This window comes from Rousettus aegyptiacus, unplaced genomic scaffold (assembly GCF_014176215.1).
Source record: "Rousettus aegyptiacus isolate mRouAeg1 unplaced genomic scaffold, mRouAeg1.p scaffold_m13_p_9, whole genome shotgun sequence".
Taxonomy (NCBI): Eukaryota; Metazoa; Chordata; class Mammalia; order Chiroptera; family Pteropodidae; genus Rousettus; species Rousettus aegyptiacus.
In genome coordinates, this window is record NW_023416312.1 from 72,246,045 (window position 1) to 72,269,161 (window position 23,117).

The following is a 23,117-nucleotide window of genomic DNA, read 5'->3' on the forward strand; positions in this document are numbered from 1 at the left end:
ACAGAACCCTTCTCCTTTCTTCCGGTATATATAAGATGGCTCAGAACAGAATGGATTAAGTGGATTATAGAGTTGTCTGTCATGCAGAAATATCCTTGGATGACAGATTTTGAGAACCATTGATCTAAAAAGAAAAATTGGTCAGGGGTATTTATATTGGGAGCAATTGCTCATATTTTTATAGCCAGAAATTCATATTTCAGGTGAATTACCACTCAATCTAATGGGAAAGGTGGGGTAGAAGAGAAGAAAATGAATTGAAATGCCTTTTCCTGTCACTAATAACTCTGCCTGTACTGTCATTGCATTAGGAAAAACGGCAAAAGAAGTAGAAAGACACAGTCGTATAACTTCCATTGCTACTTGAATGAATATTAGTACAATATATCCTTATATATCCCTAAAATGTAACAAAACCCAGGTTATACCACTATATGATAACACAAATGATTGAGAGTATTTCATGAGTAATTCAAATTAATAGATATCAATTATTCAAGGTTGACTATGAAATACACCAACTAATATTTTATTAACCTAATTCTTCAATTTATTATTACTTAACTGTGATAGTGAGATTCTGGAAGGGCCTAAGATATACATGGTAGACCATTGTAAAAAAAAAAAAGAAAATTTTATCATGTTGGTTTGGAAATCTAGAAATAAGCTAAATGACATTCCACGGAGAGAAGGGTAGACATATGGAGTTAATGAGGAAGTCGAAGTGTTTCTACTAGTTAATTACTTTCCAAGTTAATTTTCCTATTCAGATATTCCACAAAGTACTTTACTTGTTTTAAGTTTCAGGTGATAGCTTCAGCCAGCAGAATTCCAAGTAAAAAAAATTATTACGCCATTTAATTCTTGAGTCTCATTTTCACTTTCACCCCAACCTTGAGATAGACAATGCAGGTAGTAATATTTCCATTTTACTAGTGAAGACAGGGTTATTAAATTATTTGGCTCAAGTAACATAGCTACTGAGAGAACTGGAAAACAAAATTCAGGTACCCTGACTTGGTGTTCATAAGTCACCTCTGTATTGTAGTAATCTTTATTTTAGCAAGAAAAAAACATACGACTCTTAAATACCAGTAAAAATGGGGTAAAAGTTTTGTTCGCACTGATCCTGAAAAAGTAAAAGGCCAGAGGAATGGAAGAATAGGCTATGAAAGATATAGAATGCTATATTATTAAATCTGCAGAATGATCAACCTATACTTAGGCCAGAAATACCTTCCCAATGCCAATTCACAGAGCTCCATTTTATCCCTCAATTAGCAATTCCTTGGCATAGACCTCAAACATTCCACAATCTCTTATGCCACAGTGACTTCACATATGATATTGTCTCATTTTGGAATTCCTTGCCTTCTTTGTCTACCAAACAAACTTCTAGTCATGTTTAACTATCCAAGTATACCTCCTTCCATAAAACCTTCCTTCACATCCATTAGCAGATTCTGGTGCTAGGTTTTCCAAATCCCCATGACACTTTGAATAATATAGCTCTTGTTAATTTGGATTATAATTGTTTCTATAAAATATAAACTAGAATACCAACTCCTGAGAGCTGCAGTTGGGTGCCCCTTACGTTTTTTTTTTCCTGCCTAACTCAATTCCCATCACATAATAACCTAACTACAGGAGGCAATTTTGGTGTTCTCTCTTCTGTTCTCTTCTCTAATACTAAGAACAGTTTTCAGATGATAATTAAACAAGAAATAATTAAATGGGTTTATCCTTCCTCAACTAAAATATGAATGGTAAGAAATAAAGATTACAATTACAAACGGTATACCTAAATGACTCCTTTTGCTATTTGAGTGATAAATCCTGTGTGTGCCTAGCAGGGTGCCCAAAATAGTAAGTATGAAACTGAAGGATGAAATGACTGCTAACCTATACTGAGCAAAGAAAACACTTAGCTACAACAAGGAAGGAAAATGTCAATCATCATTCGCCTGAGTCAAAATAGTAGTACTGGTAAAGGTAGAAACTGAAGAAATACATTTCACTAGTTTGTAAACACTAAGAAAAGTGAACACTGAAATATGAACTAGCATCCCCTAAAAACAATCATTTCTAAAGACTGCTAATTGAAAAGGATAAAAGCATTCTTTGGACTGTTAGATCCTATTAAGTTACTGTAATCAGTGGTGATGAAAAAGTAAACCACAAAATTCAATTTTAACAATAACTGCTGTGCTAGTTTGAACAAAAATTTTTTTAAAAAATAGTGAATTCAACCAAGCAAGCCATTGCACATCACCAATACCTAGTAACTCAAATGGTATTGTGAGCAGTCAAGAGGAAAATACATAAATGAAGCACAGGAGGGTGTAATGTCAACAAGCCCTTATAACCTTCAAAATAGGGAAAATATATACATATTTGATTAAAGTCCTATTAATCTGCTGTTTCAATATGAGTATTATAATTTAGGCTTAAGGGAATGTCACAAATCCCTTTCTCACCCCATTTCCTGGCCTCTCCCATTATGCAAACTGGCAGCATAGAGATATCAAGGATATTAACATGATGAACAATATAAAGAATAAATACAAAGGGGTTATCCATCAAGAAGAGACTATTCACAGCAAGGTTTCACATATGGATGGTGGATGGAGGCTTCTGTATTTGTGAGGGCTTCTTGGTGCTGATCATTAACCATTATCTTCTGGTGTGTTCTGGGATATGGTTAAAAAGGCTGGAGGTTTTTATTTAAACAAAAGTAATGTGGTCTTATAAAAGGGAGCTGTTTGTTGCAAACATTGGACTTAAATTTTGCTGTTGGGACACAGAAACACAGTGTACAAGTCCCTTTGGGCTAGTTGGAAATATAAGAGTCATTAAAGCCTCTGGTATTCTGAACCCTAAAGGAAAGATTGGCTCAGAAGCCACAGAACAGATAGCAATGGAAGCAAACACTAACAACTAAAATAAGTCCCAAAACAATGAAAAATGGCAGCAAAAATAAGATTCTGTATGTATTAACCAAGCCGAGTAAATTTAATACCCCATCATTTCTAATCCAAAATTTAGAATTAACTATGCATTCTTTATTGCTTTCATCATCTCAATCTTCTATTCAAAAACCATCCATGACTCCTTATTTGTGTGGATGTATTTACAGACGGGATTTTCAAAGTCCCCTTATCCCCAGAACACTTCATTTATTCAATCCTATTTCCCATTATAGGCCTTCCTAGATTTTCAACTGGAAAACACAGAACCCCTTTACACAGAACTGCTATGGTAGCTACATTTTTTTTAAAAAATTGCAACTTATTATTTCTGTGAATTCAAGAGAAGAATATATGAAACAATTTGGGGAGAGGGAGATAGAGTGGAAAGGGAAATTAGCAAAGGCTTTCCCCATCCCAAAATATCTTCTACAGTGCCAATTCTCTCAACAGCAAACTTTCTCTCTCTTTATCCTCCCTCCCTCTCACCCTATTTATCCATCATCCATCCCCCTTCCTCCTCCAACATTCTCTCTCTCTCTCTCTCTCTCTCTCTCTCTCTCTCTCTCTCTCTCACTGTTTGCTCTCTACTACTTCCAGAAATTCCATCAATTACAGGTTACTTTGAGCTAAAAAGTAGCCTGTTAAAATTATAAATACAGTAGTTCCGGTCAAGATGGCAGAGTAGGTAAATGCTGTGCTTGCCTCTTCCCATGGCCACATTAATTACACAACTGAATTATAAAACTATCAACCTGAAGAACCATCTGAAGACTAGCTGAACAGAACTCCCATAACTAATAACAGAAAGAAAGGACACATCAAGACTGGTAGGAGGGGCAGAGGTATGAAATGGGCTGGCGCCACACCAATTTGTGGGGATAGAGCATCAGGAGGTATATCTCGGTTGAGGAGGCCCCCCTCCCAGGGAAGGAGGGATCCTCGCCCCACACAAGGTTCCCCAGCCCAGGGTTCCAATGCCAGGAAGAGGAGTCCACACAAAATATGGCTGTGAAAAACAGTGGGGATTCCAAATGTCCAGATGAGACAGAAGGCTACTGGAAAACCAGACATTCCATAAAGGGCCCATGCACAGACTTCACTTGCTCATAGTTAATCACTCTGGGCTGGGGTGGAGGGACAGCAGCTCAGCAGTTGACAGAGACATACAAGGAAAGATTGAGTTATGTGGCTTTGGAGCAAGGGCTAGAAGAACAGCTGCCATTGTCCCTTTGTTGAGCCCTTCTGTGCAGCTATAGGCGAGTGCCATTGTGCCTGTGTTGAGCCCTGCCCCCACAGAGCCAAATCTGAATCTGCACTGGCTTGGTGAACTTCATATGCTCCACCTTGACGACTCCTTGAGACTCCACTCTACCCAATGTGAGCATTGCTGGAGGCATTTTTTTGGCTAGGCAACTGGTCACGCACCAAGCTCTTGCCAGTACTCTCCTTCAGCAGCAGTCAACAGGCCTCAGTTCCCACGCCTGAGGGAGTCAGTTAGTCACTTTTGGTGGTAGACAACCAACCCCGGCCCAAGCTGCAATATTTCTTAAACAAGTCTCAGAGGTCTGCAGACCTGAAGCAGCCAGCAATTGACATTAGTGTGATCTGAGACTTTTGTGAGTGGACACAGACTTAGCACTGGCACCAAATCTGAATCTGTGCTAACCCAGAGAACACAACTTGGTGACTCCCTTGTATGGCACCTCACCCAATTAGAGTACCACCTAAGGCTCTTTCAGCTACTGAGGCTTACCAGCAGCTGGCAGGCAGCCTTATGCCTTGGGGTGCCCTGAGCCTTTTGCTGAGCTGCCCCAGGCCTAGTATGTGGCAACTAGCCTCAGATTACAGTTTGGGTCTCTCACTTACCTCCCGGTCCAGCACATGCAGCAACCAAATAGAGATAGATTTGCAGCTCATACCAGATAGCTCCAAGCTGGTCTCAGGCAGTGGCTGACCTTGGCCTGCGTGACATCCACTCCCAAGGGGCCCCAGAACAAACATACATGGAGGCTTGCATCAGACCACAACATAGCATCACCTAATTGGCCCCATAAGTTTCAAACACAAGGGGTGGTCTCAAAAGGAGCACAAGCTCGCTGTAGCAAACCCACTTTTGGGGGCAGCTCCCACACAGCAGCTGATATGCTGTACATGTGGCTAGTCTTCATAGCCAGTTAGCCTGAGAGTCAATCCCACCCACTGATGTATGAACAGCAGTCAAGGCTCAACTACAAAAGTAGGGCACACACAACCCACACAAGGAACACTTCTAGAGCACCAAGCAGAAATGATCAGGGAGACTGTGCCACTGGGCCACACAGGACACCTACTTCATAAGGCCACCAGCCAAGACTGGGAGACATAGCAGATCTACTTAATATATAGAAATGAACATAGAGAGGCAGACAAAATGAGAAACAAAGGGAAATGTCTCAAATGAAAGTACAGGAGAAAACTTTTTTAAAAGAACTAAATAAAATAGAGGCGAGCAACCTACAAGAGTTCAAAACACTGGTTAAAAAGATGCTGAATGAACTTAGGGAAGAATAAATAAGCTCAGTGAGAACATCAGCAAAGAGACAGCAAACATTAAAAAAGGACATAGAAACCATGAAAAAGAACCAGTCAAAAATGAAGAATACAATAACTGAAATGAAGAATAGAAAGAATCGCCACTAGATTAAAGGAAGCAGAGGATCAAGTCAGCAATATGTAAGATAGAGTACAAGAAAATACTCAATCAGAACACCAATTTTTTTTTAATTTGAAATTTTAAAATTTTAAAATAACATCAAGTGCACCAACATTCACATCATAGGGGTGCCACAAAAATGGGGGCTGGAGATTTAGAAATTATTTGAAGAAATAATAATGGAAATTTTCCCAATCTGGTGAAGAAAATAAACATACAAGTCCAGGAAGCACAGAGGGTCCCAAATTAGATGAACCCAAAGATACCCATGCCAAGACACATCATAATTAAACTGCCAAAGCTTAAAGACAAAGACAGACTCCTAAAAGCAGCAGGAAAAAGGAAGCTAGTTACTTACAAGGGAGATCCCATAAGACTGTCAGCTGACTTCTCAACAGAAATTTTGCATGTCAGAAGCTATTGACACAAAATATTCAGTGATGAAAAACAAGGACATTTGACCTAGACTACTCTACCCAGCAAGGCTATCAATTAAAACTGAAGGTAAGATAAAGAGCTTCCCAGATAGGAAAAAGTTAAAGGAATTGATCACCACCAAGCTAGGATCACCAAAAAAAAAAAAAAAAAAAAGTTAAAGGGACTACTTTAAGAAGAATGCGTGAAAAAAAACATGTAAATATAAATAAAATGACAATAACTGTCATTATCAATAATCACTTTAAGTGTAAATGGATTAAATATTCTAATCAAAAGACATAGTGTATAGGGTAGATGAATGGAGAAGACAACAACAAGACTCATACATATGCTGTCTACAAGAGACCAATTCAGATCAAAAGATACACATAGACTGAAAGTAAAAGGATGGAAAAAGATATTTCATACAAATGGAATGTTTAAAAAGCTGGGATAGCGGTCCTTATATCAGACAAAATATACTTTAAAACAAAGCCTATAATAAGAGACAAAGAAGGACATTACATAATAATGAGATCAATCCAACAAGAGGACACAATCCTAGTAGACATTTATGTACCCAACATAGGAGAACCTGCTTTTATAAAGCAAATATTGACTGACATAAAGGGAGAGACTGACAGTAATACAGTCATAGTAGGAGACTTTAACACCCCATTAATACCAATAAACAGTTCATCCAGACACAAAATCAACAAGAAAACAACACCCTTAAATGACACTCAAGACCAGATAGAGTTAATTGATATTTTCAGAGCATTTCACCCCAAAGCAGCAAAATATGTATTTTTCTCAAGCGTGCATGAAATATTTTCCAGGATAGACCACATGTCAGGCTATGAAACAACTATTAATAAATTTAAGAAGATTTAAATCATATCAAGCATCTTCTCTGACAACAATGGTATGAAATTAGAAATTAATTACAAGAAAAACACTAAAAAATACACAACACATGGAGGCTAAATAGTATGCTACTAAACAATGGATGAGATTAAGAAAGAAATCAAATTGAGACAAATGAAAATGAAAACACAATGACTCAAAGTATATGGGACACAGTGAAAGCAGTCCTAAAGGGAAAATTCACAGCAACACAGGCCAACCTCAAGAAATGAAAAAAATCTCAAATAATAAACAATCTAACCTTACACATAAAAGAACTAGAAAAAGGACAGCAAACATAGCTCAAACTGAATAGAAGGAAAGAAATTATAAAGATTAAAGAATAAACAAAATAGAGTGTAAGGAAATACCACAAAATATCAATGAAACCAAAAGCTGGTTCTTTGAAAAGGAAAACAGAATTGATAAACCCTTAACCAAACTCATGAAGAAAAAAGAGGGGACTTAAATAAATAAAATCGGAAATGAAAGAGAAGTGACAACTGACTCCACAGAAATACAAAAGATATAAGAAATTACTTCAAGAAATTATATGCCAATAAAACTGACACTCTGGAATAAATGGATCAATTCCTAGAAACTTACAATCTCTCAAGACTGAGTCTAGAAAAAAACAGAAAATTTGAACCTACAGATTACTACTAACAAAACCAAATCAATCGTCAAAAAACTCCCAGCAAACAAAAGTCCTGGACTAGATGGCTTCACGAATGAATTTTACCAAACATTCAAAGTAGACTTAACACCTAGTAGTTCTTCTCAAACTATACTAAAAAATTCAAGAGGAAGAAAGGATCCCAAGCTCATTTTATGAGGCTACCATTACCCTTATTCTGAAACCAGACAAAGATATTACACACACACACACACACACACACACACACACACACACACACAAAAATTCTAGGCCGATATCCCCGATGAACATAAATGCAAAAATCTTGAACAAAATATTAGATAACTGAATCCAGTAAGACATTAAAAGATCATACACCATGATCTAGTGCAAATTATTCTCAGGATGCAAGGTTATTTCAATACTCACATATCAATTAATGTGATACATGGCATTAACAAATCAAAAGATAAAAACCATATGAGCATATCAATAGATGCAGAATAATCGTTTGACAAAATCCAGCATCTGTTTATGATAAAAACTCTCAGCAAAGTGGAAATAGAGGGGACATAACTCAACATAATAGAGGCCATATATGACAAACAAAAAGCTAACATCATACACAACAGAGAAAAACTAAAAGCATTTTCCTTAAGATCAGGAACAAGATAAGGATGACCATTTTCATTACTTTTATTCAACATAGTATTGGGAGTCCTAAATGCAGCAATCAGATAAGAAAAGAAACAAAAGACATCCAAATTGGAAAAAAAGAAGTAAAGCTGTCATCATTTGCAGATGACATGATACTACATAGAGAGTCCCTAAAAATTCCACCAAAAAACTGTTAGAACTGAGAAATGAGTTCAGTAAAGTAGCAGGATACAAAATTAATATCCAGAAATAAGATGTACTTTTGTACAGCAATAATGAACTATCAGAGAGAGAAATTAAGAAAACAATCCCATTTATAATTGCATCAAAATATAAAACACCTAGGAAAAAAATTAATCAAAGAAGTAAAAGATCTGTACTCAGAAAATTGTAAGTCTTTGAAGAAAGAAAATGATGAAGATACAAATAAATGGAAGCATATACTGTGCTCATGGATAAGAAGAATTAGCATCGTTAAAATGTACATACTACACGATTTCACTTATATGTGGAATATTAGGAATAAAAAGAACATACTAATCAAAAACGGACTCACAAATATAGTGGACAATATGGTGTTCGACAGAGGGTGGAGTTTTAAGGACTAGGAGCATGGGGTGAAGGGTTAAAGAAACACAAATTAGTAGCTGATGGATGGTCATGGGGATGGGGAGCACAGCATAGGAAATGCAGTTAGCATTAATACGTTGGCTAGGTGGAGGATCAGGGGATGGAGGGAGCAATTGGGGGGATCGTTTTATGAACTATATAGATGTCTAATCAATGTGCTCTATACCTGAAACTAATTAAAATAAATAAATTTTAAAAAATAATAAAATATAAAAGGAAAAAATGTATATATTACACTAAGCAAACTACAGATTCAGTGTAATCCCTACCAAAATACCAATGGTGTTTTTCACAGAACTAGAACAAATAATACCAAAATTTGTATGGAACCACAAAAGACCCTGAATAACCATGCCAATCTTGAGAAAGAACAAAGTTGGAGGTATCACAGTACCTGACATCAAACTACTATAAGGCTATAGTATTCAAAACGACATGGTACTGAAATAAAAATAGACACATAGATCGATGAAACAGAAGAGAGAGCTGAGAAATAAATACATGCCTATATGGGCATTTAATCTATGACAAAAGAGGTAAGAATATACAATAAGGTAAATATAGTCACTTCAATAAATGGTGCTGGGAAAACTGGACAAACACATGCAAAAAAATGAAACTGGACTACCTTCTTACACCATATACAAGAAAAAAACTCAAAATGGATTAAAGACTTAAATGTAAGACCTGAAACCATAGAACTCCTAGAAGAAAACATAGGTAGTAAATTTTCTGACATTGATATTAGTAATATTTTTTCTGATATGTTTTCTCAGGCAAGGGAAACAAAAGAAAAAGTAAACAAATGGGACGGCATCAAAGTAAAGAGATTTAAATTTTATTTCAATATTTTATTTTTCAATTATATTTGGCATACAACATTATATTAGTTTCGGGTGTACAACATAGTGATTAGACATTTATACAACTTACAAAGTGATCATCCCAATAAATCTAGTACCCATCTGACACCATGCATAGTTATTACACTATTTTTTACTATATTCCTTATGCTATACTTTACATCTCCATGACTATTTTGGAAGTTCCAATCTGTACTTCTTAATCCCTTCCTCTCTTTCACCCACCCCCACAACTCCAGTCCAATCTTTCAACCCTAAAAATACTCCCTGTATCTATGAATTGGTTTCTGCTTCATTTGATTTGTTTCTTATATTCCATATGTAAGTGAAATCATATGGAATTTTTCCTTCTCTGTCTGACTTACTCCACTCAGCACAACACCCTCTAGGCCTATACATGTTGTTGCAAATAACAATATTTCATTCATTCATTCATTCATTCATTTATGGCTAAGTAATATTTTATTGTGCATATGTAAGACCTCTTTTTCATCCATTCATCCTCTGATGGACACCCAGGTTGCCTCCATATCTTGACTACTGTAAATAACATCATAATGAACATATGAATGCACATATCCCTTCAAAGTACTGTTTTGAGTTTCTTTAAATAAATACCCTGAAATTGGACTACTGGGTCCTTCTTTATCTCTCATTACAGCTTTTCTTTTAAAGTCTATTTTGTCTCGTGTAATTATTGATACCCCAGATTTTTTATTCCATTTCCTTTTTCATGAAACATCTTTTTCCATCCCTTTCAATCTGTGTCTTTTGATCAGAAGTGAGTCTCTTGTAGGTGGCACATGTTAAGGATCTTGTTTTCTTATCCTTTCAGCCACCCTGTCATTTGATTGGAGCATTTAATCTTTGTCAAGTGAAATAATTGTTGTAGTTATTGCCATTATATTATTCGCATTTTTGGTACATACTATTTTCTTCTTCTCAAAGAAGTCGCTCCAAAATTTCCTATAATACTGGGTTGGTAGTGATATACTCATTTAGCTTTTTCTTGTCTAGGAAGCTCTTTATTCATCCTTCGATTCTAAATAATAGATTTGCCGGGTACAGTAATCTCGGTTGTAAGTCTTTGCTTTTCATCACTTTGAATACTTTTTTCAAGCCCTTCTGGCCTGCAAAGCTTCACTTGAGAAATGCTGCTTTTAAGATTCTTTCTTTGTCTTTAACCTTTGGCATTTTAAAGAAGATGTAGTGTGGGCATCTTTGAGTTCATCTTGTTTGGGACTCTGTGCTTCCTGGGCTTGTATGTCTATTTCCTTCACCAGGTTAAGGAAGTTTTCAGTCATTATTTTTTGAAATAGGTTTTCAATTCCTTGATCTCTCTTTTCTCCTTGTGGTGCCCCTATGTTGCAAATGTTGGCATGCTCGATGTTGTCCCAGAGGCCGCCTAAACTATCTTCATTTCTTTGGATTTTTTTTTTGTTGCTATTCTGATTGGGTGTTTTCTGCTACCTTATCTTCCAAATCACTGATTTGATATTCTGCTTAATCTAATCTACTGTCGATTCTTCCTATGGTATTCTTTATTTCAGTTATTGTATTCTTTATTTCTTACTGGTTCTTTTTAATATTTTTTATCTCCACTTTTATGCTTTCTATCTCTTTGTTAAAGTTCTCACTGAGATCATCCACTCTTCCTCTAAGTTCCTTGAGCATCCTTATAGTCAGTGTTTTGAACTCTATATCTGGTAGATTGCTTATCTCCATTTTGTTTAATTCTTTTTCTGGAGCTTTGTTCTATTCTTTCATTTGGGACATGTTTCTTTGTCTCCTCATTGTGGCTGCCTGGCTGTTTGTTTCTGTGTATTAGGAAGGGCTGTTATGTCTCCCAGTCTTAAGAGAGTGGCTTTATGTAGTAGGTGTCCTGTAAAACCCGGTGGTATATTCTTTTCTTGATCACCTGAGGTGTGTGTCCTCCTGTTGTTGTTGAGCCTTGGTTGCTGTTTGCACATCAGTGAGAGGGATTGGTTCTCAGGCTGACTGTTTGTGAGGACTGGCTACTGACTACAGTGGAGGAGCTGTTGTGCAGGGGCTGACTCTATGGAGCATAATTTGCTTTAGCAGGGCCCTGGTACCTGTCTAGTCTTCCTTTTGGGTGTGTACTTCTCAGATCCAGCCCTGGGTTGTACTCTAGCTTCCTTGAAGCAGGTCACTGGGCATGCTGGCCCAAGGCCTCCTGGGAGGGGCTCAGTCACAGGCCAACTTCAGCTGCAGCCTGTCCATTCCCCAGGGCTGCTGGCAAGTGTTACTGAAAATCCCCAGATGGTCAATACCTGTGCTGAGCTTAGAGGTGCCTTGAGAGGACAAGCTGGGAACCAAGGCTGTCTGCTACTAGTGCAGGGTTGGGACTGCTTAGCAAGAGGTATAGGGCATGCTAGGGCCACATGCTGCTTGCTTGGGTTTTATGGACCTTTTAGAGATTTTTAAAAAGTCCACAGTTTGAGCCAAGGCAGACAATTGGTGTAGAAATAACACTGGAGGCAGTTTAGATGGGCCTGTAAGTTGAATGGAGCAGAATCTCAAGAAACCACCTGGTAAGGTTGACCTGTTTTAGCTAGGTTTATGTAGCTCAAATATGGTGCCTGCCTGTGTCCATAGGCCGAGAAGGGACAGGGCTCAACAAAGGAATAATGGACTCTGCCAGCACTTCTGTTGGGAAAATGACCCCTCCAGCCCTCGCCCTGAAGCCAGATAACTCAGTTCTTCTCTGCATGTCCCTAGCACTCCTTAAGCATCTGCCCCAGTACTGGAGCTCAGAGCAAGTGAGTCTGTCCCAAATAATTCCACACATGGGTCCCTTAAGAGGAATATCTGCAATTCCTACAGCATTCTGTCACACTCAGCTACAATCTCTGCTGGTTTTCACAGCCAGAGGTTGGATGGACTTCTTTTCCCATCATTAGAACCTTGGGCTGGAGAGCTCAGTGTGAGGCCAGAATCCCTTGCTCCTCTAGGAGTATCTCTACAGAAAAGATATCCCTCCCAATTCTCAACTCCACATACAATCGTGAGGCTAGCTAGTTTTATGTCTCTGCTCCTCCTACCAGTCTTGACATAGGCTCTTATGCATGTCCCCAGTTGTAGGACTTCTGTTCAGCCAGACCTCAGGTGACTCCCAGTGATGGTTGTTCTATAGGTTAGTTGTAATTTTGATGTGATCGTGAGGGGAGACGAGCGCAGCATCTACTACCTATGCCATCTTGACCAGAAGTCCAAACTAAAGAGATTTTGCATGGCAAAGGAAATCATCAACAAAATGAAAAAACAACCTCTTGAATGGGAGAAGATATTCTCCAATGATATATCTGATAAGGGGTTAATATCCAAAATTTGTAAAGAACTCATACAACTCAAAATAAAAAAATAACAATCCAATTAAAAAGGCAGAGGACCTGAATAGGCACTTCTCCAAAGAGGACATACAGATGGTCAATATACACCTGAAAAGATGCTCAGGATCACAAATTCTCAGAAAAATGCAAATTAAAATTGCAATGAAGTATTATCTCCCACCTGTTAGAATGGTTGTTATCAATAAATCGACAAACAAAAAGTGTTGGAGAGGATGTGGAGAAAAGCGACCCTTTGTGCACTGTTCGTGGGATGGCAAATTGGTGCAGCCACTACAGAAAACATTTGGGAGTTTCCTCGAAAAATTAAAAATAGAACTACCTTATGACCCAGCAATTCCACTGCTGGGCATTTGTCTGAAGAAAACCAAAACACTAATTTGAAAAGATATATACACCCCTATATTCACTGTAGTACTACTTATAATATCTAAGATATGGAAGCAACCTAAGTGTTCATCAATAGATGATAGGATAAAGAAGTTATGGTACATACGTACAATGAAATATTACTCAGCCATTAAAAAAATCTTGCCATTTGCAATGACATGAATGGACCTAGGGTATATTATGCTAAGTAAAATAAATCAGAGAAAGACAAATACCACATGATTTCACTTATATGTGGAATCTAAAGAACAAAATAAAGAAACAAACAAATTAATGGAAACAGACTCATAAATACAGAAAACAAACTGGTGAATACCAGATGGGAAGGATGTTGGGGGTTGATTTAAAAAGGGGAAGAGATTAAGAAGTACAAATTGGTAGTTACAAAACAGTCATGGTGATGTAAAGTTTAGCAATAGAAATATAGTCAATAATATTGTAATAACTGTATGTTGTCAGATGGGTACTAGATTTATTGGGGTGATGACTTTGTAAGTTATAGAAATGTCTAATCACTATGGTGTACACCTGAAACTAATATAATATTGTATGCCAACTATAATTGAAAAATAAAAAAATATTTTAAAAGTAAAATAAATAAATACGTCTGTTAAAAAATAATAAAAATACAATATATCAAAATCTGTGGGAAGCAGCTGAATAAGTTATTAGATGGAAATTATAATATTAAATGTTTATAGTAGTAAAGAAAAAGTTTTGTCAATTATGTATGGTTTTGAAACATAAAAAATATAGAAAAAATGTTATCAATAAAATAAAAAGGAGGGACGAAAATTAATTAAATAGAAAAAATAAGCAAAGAGACAATAAAAAGTTCTTCGAAAAAAGTAATTAAAACAATAAATCCTTAGTATGGCTCATCAGGGAAAAAACCACAATTTACTATTTTTAGAATTGAAAGGGAATGTTATTATAGATCCTTCAGACATTAAAATAATATTTAGAAAAACAAATTCAATATATCGAGTGAATGTATAGCATAGGGAATAGTCAATAATATTGTTATAATTATGTATGTTGCCAGGTGGTTACTAAACTAATTGGGGGGAATCACTTAGTAAATTATATAAATGTCTAACCACTATGCTGTACACCAGAACATAATATAAAATATTCTTGAATGTAAACACTAACTAAAAAGTAAAAATTTTAAAAATTACTGCTGCCAGTACGAGGTGACTACCAGTTTATTCTCAAGTTGACATGAATGAATTCAGTCAAGTTTCTTCAAATAGCAAGGAGCTATTTGCCCTCAGGGAATAAAGAAGGTTGGTGGTGAGAGCCTACTTTTTTGAATCCTTGCAACTTTGGGTGGGGTGCTATTTGAAGGAAGTTGAGGTGGACCTTCAGGGATAAAGAAACTACATCTAGAGATAAAGAAAGGGAAACTGAAATATAGAAAAAGGGACAGAAAAGATCATAGAAGTACAGAAAAGCTCAACTTCCTCTACCACTCAGTGTTTTCTAGCCTAGAATTCACCATGCTTTCCTGACCCCCTGTTCCCAGGCTCTGGAGCTCAAGCCAGTACTGTCCATTGATATATCAGCTACTTAAGTAGGTTACATACAATATTTGGGGAATATCTAGAAACCTTGCCATCTTGTATATGATGTGTCATATCCAAAAAAAAAAGATTTGTAAATAAATCTTTAGAATATTCACCATTGTTGGGAACTACCTGTACTTTTCAACAGATACTTCCTCCCTAGCCCCACATCCCAACCCTATATCCCCTCTCACCAGTGTCCTAGCCTACCCCCACCAAATACACCCTAATTAAGCTGGTCTCTTTTCTGTTTTGGAGTTGCTAGATGTTTTTCTTCTGTCACCATCCATTCAACTCAGAAAACATTCCCCTTGCCTAGACTGTGGCCACTCCTCTGTTCACACAATTTCTTCCTGTTCTTAAATTTCAAATCAAGCTCTATGTCTCTGAAGCCTAATTTGATTTCTCTAACACTCACTAAATGCCCTGTTTTCTAAACTCTTACAGCATTTACCACATATTGTTCTTATTTATCCTTATGTGTTCTCATCTCAACTTCCAAAATGAAGACTGTAGCTAACTTTCTACAGACAGAGGCCATTCATTAATTTACCCGAACAATTAATAAGCATCTACTTAGTAACAAGCATTGTGTTTCGGTTGGAAGTTCAAACCTGAGTAAGTCCAGTTCCCCATCTCTCAAGGTGGTCACAGCCCAAGAACTATCAAGTACCATCACAATACCATGTGAGACGCACTATAGTGGAGATATGTTCAAAGTGATATTAATGCACACAGAGAGCCTTAACTGGGCTAGGACAGGGAGTCATGGAAAGTTTCCCAGAGTTAACACCTGAGTTGAGTATTTAAGATTAAGCAGGAATGTGTCAAGCAGTCTGAGACAGAGAGAATGGAGGGGATAGGGAGAGGCAAAACTAGTTAAGGCACAATTACAATTGTGACACCATAAAGTCTTAAACTAAAGCAGTGGAAGTAGGGGACATGCAAAGAGATTTTTCAGAGATAGAATGGACATGGCTTACTGACTGGAAATGATGACAATGGCAAACATTTGCTGATCACTTACCATGTAACAAGCAGTGTTATAAATGCTTTATACATTTAATTATTTAACTTATTTAATCTTTACTATGACATTATAATGTAAGCACTATTAATATCCCCACTCTACTGAAGAGAAATCTAAGACATAGAAAAATCAAGTGTCATGACTAACGTTAGACAGTGAATAAATAAAGGCAGTGGAGACCAACAGTCCTCTTAAGCCCTCTGTTACACTATCTTTAAATGTGAGGTTGTTAGGGAGATGGGGACCCCAAGATGACTGCCAAGTTACTGAGAGACCAAAAGGTAGAGGCAAAGAGGACCATAGCATATGAAAGTTGAATATGTTGTTGCATTTATTAATTACTTCTAATCCTACCTAATGTCAAAAGCAAATTTTGCAGTTCATTTTATCCCTCTATATTCTAGCATTTTCTTCAGTGACACTGGTAATCCAACAGGTACCTAGTCTTGACTCAGTCTGTTTGGTTTTAGTTTTAGCACTTGGCACATTCCAGCTCTTCCTAGAATTATTTATAGATGTGGCTATTTTCTTCATTAAGTTAAAAGTATCTAAGGCAAACAACAACAACAACAGCACATCTCATTTACCTTTGATAAGCAGCGTCCAGGACCCAATCTGTACTTAATAAAAATTAATTGGCTTGAACATAGCATATGTTTCTTAAAGTCTCCTAGTTTTTAATCATCTGTGAATTGCCTTCATTTGTCATATTCCATTACTATGATATTATTATCTATTTTTTCCTTAAATCAACCCTTTTAAACTTTTTTCTAAAACAGAAAACATACTACTGCAAATGGAACATGCCATAACTTACCGTAATGAAAAGGCAACTATAAAAATAGATATTGAGGGGCACCAAAGTTTTGCCATCTCAAATGTGGCTTTCGGGAGATTTATTTTAAGCTGATTATTAAGAAACGAGATTCAGAAAGAAGTTTTGACCCTCCTCTATCCCAGCCTAAGGTATTTCAGATGGAGAGGCCTGCTTCGGGAAGGGAATCTTATCATATTCACCTTAAGGATTTTCACCTCAACCTAATTAAGTAAGGTAGATAGGAAGAATCCATGCAAGGGCCTGTTAGCTAGGATCCTCCATGTCCCATTGTTTCTGGGTGGCTTGGCAGAAATTTGTTTGCCACTTTTTCCCTCTTTTTCTCCTATGATGAATCACCTACCTTCCCTTTGGAATCCCAGATGCTTGCCCCCCTACTTCTTTGTCCAGCATGGCATATAAACTTTAACTGATCAATGCCTCTTTGGGGGTCTTTTATCTTATGGCACCCCTGAATGTACATTCATTTTGTACATTTTTTCCTGTTAATCTTCCTCTGTTAATTTGATTGTTAACCCAACTGGAAGAATTTACATGGTAGGAGGAAAGTCATTTTTTATGCCCCACAATACCTAACTCCTAAAACAAGAAATGTCTGTACACAACCTAACATTATCCTATTTCTCACAGTGCCACACTCACCACAGCATGGGGTAGAGTGTTTGTTTTGAGTTTTTTTATGTGAAATTCGCACAACATAAAATCAAATTTTTAATTGAACAATTTAGTGGCATATAGTGCATTCTGAATGTTGGGCAACCACTACCTCTATCTTGTCCCAAAATATTTTTATCACCTCAAAATAAAAACCCACATCCATTAAACAGTTACTCCTTATTCTTCCTTCGCCAAAGCGACTGGCAACCACCGATATGCATTCTGTCTCTGTGAATTTATCTGTTTTGGTATTTCACATAAATAGAATCATACATTATGTGATCCTTTGTGCCAGTCTTCTTTCACTGAGCATGTTTTAGAGGTTCATCCAAATCATATAGTATTATCGGTACTTCATTCCTGTTTATGGCTAAATATAACATTGTATGCTTATACCATGATTTTTTTATCCTTCAATGGTCACTAAGATATTTCCGCCTCTTGATTCTTGTGAATAGTGCTGCTGTGAATATGTGTGTACATGTATTCGATTGACTATCTGTTTTTAATTATTTGGGGCATATACCTAGGAGTAGAATTTCTGGGTCATAGGTAACTCTATGTTTAACTTTTTGAAGAACCTCTGGAGTATGTTTTGTACAGTACTCTTTGTATGTCTCAGAATAACATGTGGGATTGGAAGGTTTCACGCCAGAATGTGTCTCCAAACAGACATGAAAGAGATTCATTCTCATCGTGCTTATGAAAATACAAATTTCAAATAATTTTCATCATATTCGTATGATAGTTATTGTCTTTGTGGTTGGGCCTTTTACATCAATAGCAGATAGTTTGGACAATTACTCAATTAGATCTTCATATCTGAAGATACATGACTGATTTCATCAAAATCACGCCTTAGTATTAGCATTTCCATCACAGTCTGGCACTTCACATTTTAAAAATTCCATTTTATCCACTGATCTTTGTTAATTCAACGACAAAACAGAAAAAAAAGATAGAGCAAAAGCACGATTCCAATTCATAATTACATATACTCTAAATACTTTGTATATTTAAAAATTACCATTATCTGGATCTAAATATTTGTTCTATCCCTTTAAAAATTGCAGCCATGCATTCTCAGGCATATCTGAGCACCCTACTAGTAATTCAATTGGTCTGGATGAGATGCTATCTGCTGTAGTCTTGACTTCAGCACTCATATCTATGAAATCACAAGTATGATACAATAGGATATTTTTTTCTAATAAGCATTAAAACAAATTTTAAAAATTATTCAAATTGAAAGTATAAGTCTGTGTACTGCCAATAGTCTCTATATTGTCAGTAGCATGCACACCATGCATTTCAGAAAGCACTAATCTAATAGGAGCTATTTTTTAAAGCTGCACATGCTATGCTCATATATTTTGCTTGCCAAACAAACAGGAATTTTCCATCTTGACTGAAAACTGACTAATCTAAAGTACACAACTCATCACAAGGGAATTCAAAACTGAAGAAGTTTCTAATAAATCTGAAGACTTATACCTCTTGACTTCCTCAGAGAAATATGAACTGTCTTTGGTGGTTTTCTCATAGAACCCAATCTGCAAGGATGAGTGCTTTTGGAACTCACAGTCACTTGCACTTTGCAACATCTTCCACTGGGAGATGCACTCATTCTGTAATTTGACAGAACACTTTGTATTCGAAGAGCACCATCTCTAATTTAAATAGTATGCTACATTTCTTCCTATAGTCAACTATATCATCCCCTAAACTGTTCTATGCCCAGTGACCCTATCTACTGGCAAACAAGAGAGAATAATTTTTAAACAAACCACTTTCCTTTTTCAATATAGAGATTATCATAGAGAATCTTTCTATCTACTCTTGTTCTAAGGCAAAAGCATTTAATTAATTGTTCAAATCTAAATAGTCATGGATATATATAAAAGTGGAATATATCCAAAAAGCTGCATAAAAGTAAAATTTTCTCTTTAAGACTTTCACTGCCACTGACTACTCACATATTTAATTGAAACACAGGAGGGTTTCAATTAAATGAAATAAGTAAACAAAAACCTGTCCTCAAAGAAAATATTTTGAAAATAAGTTTAAATCATAATAAAATAATGGAAGACTACAAGAATAAATATAAGGATTAAATATGATAACATATGTAAAGTATTGAGCACGAGATCCATTCGCATCATAGCAATTTAATAAATGGCAGCTTAGCTCCTTCAGGACCAGGTGGCTCTCCTTGAAACTAAACCACAAATCCTCAGGCCACAACTAAATTACAACTTTCCTGGCTCCCATATCCTATTTGCTCCCCTTTTTAGCACCTAGCACATTCTACCTCATCTAAAAATTATATGTACTTATATATCTGTTTAATTGGGGTTGTAAGCACCCTGAGGTCTCCTTAGAGCTTTAAAAATAAAATGTAACTTAAAAATTAAAAACATAGAACAAAAAACAATTTATAAATACCAGTAATATCACCTTACTTTTGTATGAAGCCCCACTAATTTAAAACACTTTCATTAATTTGTGATCTTCTATAATCTCTACCTCACCAAAAATGAAATTGAGACCTAGAGAGGTAAGGTGATAGCTTGTTAAAGGCAAAGCTGGAATTTGAAGCTTAGTTTATAAAGGCAAATAAGGAGAGAACTGGAAGAGAAGAATAACAATTAATAGCTATGCTGGAGGAAATAGAAGGAAGGGGGGGACAAATACACAGGTACACATATACTTCATGGGAAGGACGTTTCAAATTTATGACATTTTAAGACATTTCCCTAAGAGATATTTAAATGTGTTGTCTTAATTTTTTTCTTTGCCTATAGGCGCAATGGTTTCATCTCTCAGAAATTGCCTGACAAGCGATGCATAGTGTCTCATAGGAACCTTTAACTGGTTGCTTCTGCCTGGGACTAATCAGGAGAGAGAAACCAAACAGTAATTTGAACTGGGAGTTTCACATAGGAATTATTAACTATGATAGGGGATCATAGTAACAGGGAATCAAAGGGATAAGCAATTGCCTAGTAATAAATAAAGGGAATGCTAAAAAGTACAGGAATCTCAGATATCAGGAACAACTACTACACTTAGGGCTAAGACAGAGCACCTTAGGAGGAGATCCCTCTTCCAGGGCTGAGATGTAGTATTTAAGTGTTCAAGGAAGTGCTCCCCATCCACCCAGGGCCAAGAACCAAGCCTTATTTGGAAAGGATACAGCCCTCTGAAGGGCAGAGAATTTGCTCTACCATTTGGAACAAAAGTACTCTGCCACAAAACTCTGTAAGGGGTAACAAGAAAAGCTACTGACAAATGGGTAAAGAAGCTGAGCATGAGGGAAGATGTGTGGGTTGCAGTAACCACCTGCAGAGCAAGCACACAGGAACCAGGACCCAAAACCATCTCTTCCCAGTCTGCCTTTCCAGCACCCTCTTCTTGACAAACTTTAAATGACAGGTGGTAACAGAAACAAATATTTAAAGGGCTCAGGTCCATGTTCACAGAGTATGCAAAAAGGATGGATTTGAAGATATGGGTCAATAAATCAATAACTGTCACACTGTTTAATAGAGAAATAATGTCTGTAAGCAAGCAAGAGCTTAATTACAGCACACTTAGGTACTATACTTGTTTTACCAAGTCCATATTCTGTACAAACTTGCTAGAATAAGAATTATGTAGCTGTGTTGCTTTGATTCTATTACTTCATATATATAAAAGACATGTAGATGTATACCAACTCATATCCACTTATGAAGTTATAGTTAGGTAAACCTGACTTCACAAAATTTTGAAAGCAAAGACTGTTAGACTTCTTACTTGGTATATCATGCTAGGATGCTGGAAAAGAGAACCTTAAAAGACTATGTAGAATAAAGATATCAAATCATCTCTCCATCCAGAAGCCAGATTGAGCAATGATAAACAATGAATATATTGAAGCTATGGAATTATTCATCAAAATAATGATTTGACATGGTAAGGTGGTCATTATTATCAAAGTGCTTTCATAGCTGCAAACTCATTTAAAACCTGGGAGATAGAAATTTTCAGCCACATTTGATAGATAAGAACATAACCCACAAATGCCAAAAAATAATCAGTTAAGTTCGCATTGCTGTTCCTTTTTCCAATGCATCTCAGAGGATCTTTCATGCAAGAACCAACCCCTATAAGAGAACCCCAACCTATCACTGGGAATTGTGGGTGGTTTTCTGCTGCAACCTTCTCTCCTGCTCCAATCTCCTAAAATTGCTACAAGATAAACTTAATTTCAATTTATTTTGATTAAAAATATATTTGAGGAATCTTGCAGCATTCAAAGATTATATTATCATTTGCTAGGGATGAGTTAAGTTGTACTCACTTCGATAGTTTTCGAGGGAGTGTTTTCAAATGCTTTTGGTTTTGTGGACCAGTGAAAATTTTAAAACATCTTGGGATCCTGCAAAGGGTAGCCAACTTTATTTTGCAAAGAAATAATGTTTTAAATGTAAAAGTCACTTATAAATCTATGACCCCTTATTCAAAATTTCAAAATCTGAATAATTTGAAATCAAGTAGTCTTTTTCTTTCTTACCTATAACTCATTTGGCAGCAAAATCTAAACTGACCTGAACTCATCAGGCAGGAGAACCTGCCCTGATAAAACGTGAAGCTATCCACAGCCACATTTTATCATGCTTAGCATAAATATTCTTATATTTCACTGCAGAAATAGTACTATAACTGATGATGGAGTGTCAACTCAGCCCCTGCTGAGACTGTTATGTAATATAGGCTAGAGACACTTTATTGCCTGTCTAACATCCAAAAAGAATTCTGAAAGATATCTTCCCCTTAAGGCTTTCAGATAATAAGGATACACAATCTCTTATCTCCATCATTTCATTAAAGAAAGGTAAAAGAACACTTTAACAACCAAAAAGTGAAGGACAATCTCAGGATATGAGATGGCTCTTTATAATCAATAGACAGCTTTCTGGAAGAAAATCACTAAACTGCTATTTTTCTTCTTTCACTTCAAAGCTGTGACAATACTCATAGCAAACCAGCTTTCGTGTGCTAATTGGCATCTGAGAACCACTACCAGTTGGAAGACTTTCTACTCAGATGGCTCCTTGCTCAAAAAAATGATCTTTGGAATAATTTTGCAGTCTAGGACAGAACTGTCATTCTAGGACGAGAACAAGTTAAGTCATTCTGTGACTGCTATATGTCATTAGATAAATGATATTTATGTAGTGAAAGAGCCAATGGTCATGTGGAATCCATCCAATAACAGAATTTTAAAAATTTCCCCTTTAAATTGTCTCTAGTGAATAGATAAGAAGGTGCCTGCATCTCTGGTCCAAACCTAACTGAAAAAGTTATTCGATTTTTAGAGAACTAATGCAACTGAAGGAATATGTATGTATTAGAATAAATCTAGAAAATCTAAAGATGTGTCCTGGTTGTTCAAACACTGAGCAAGCTAGGAGGAAAACCCACCAATAAACCAACTTAGAGTAATAAGAATC

The 23,117-nt window shown here is 36.4% G+C and overlaps 1 protein-coding gene across 2 annotated transcripts in view; it reads right to left on the reverse strand.

Moving 5' to 3' along the window:
* Positions 1-23,117, reverse strand: part of KLHL13 (kelch like family member 13) — a 212,447-nt gene that overhangs the window by 107,886 nt on the left and 81,444 nt on the right. The gene's annotated exons all lie outside the window — the stretch shown is intronic.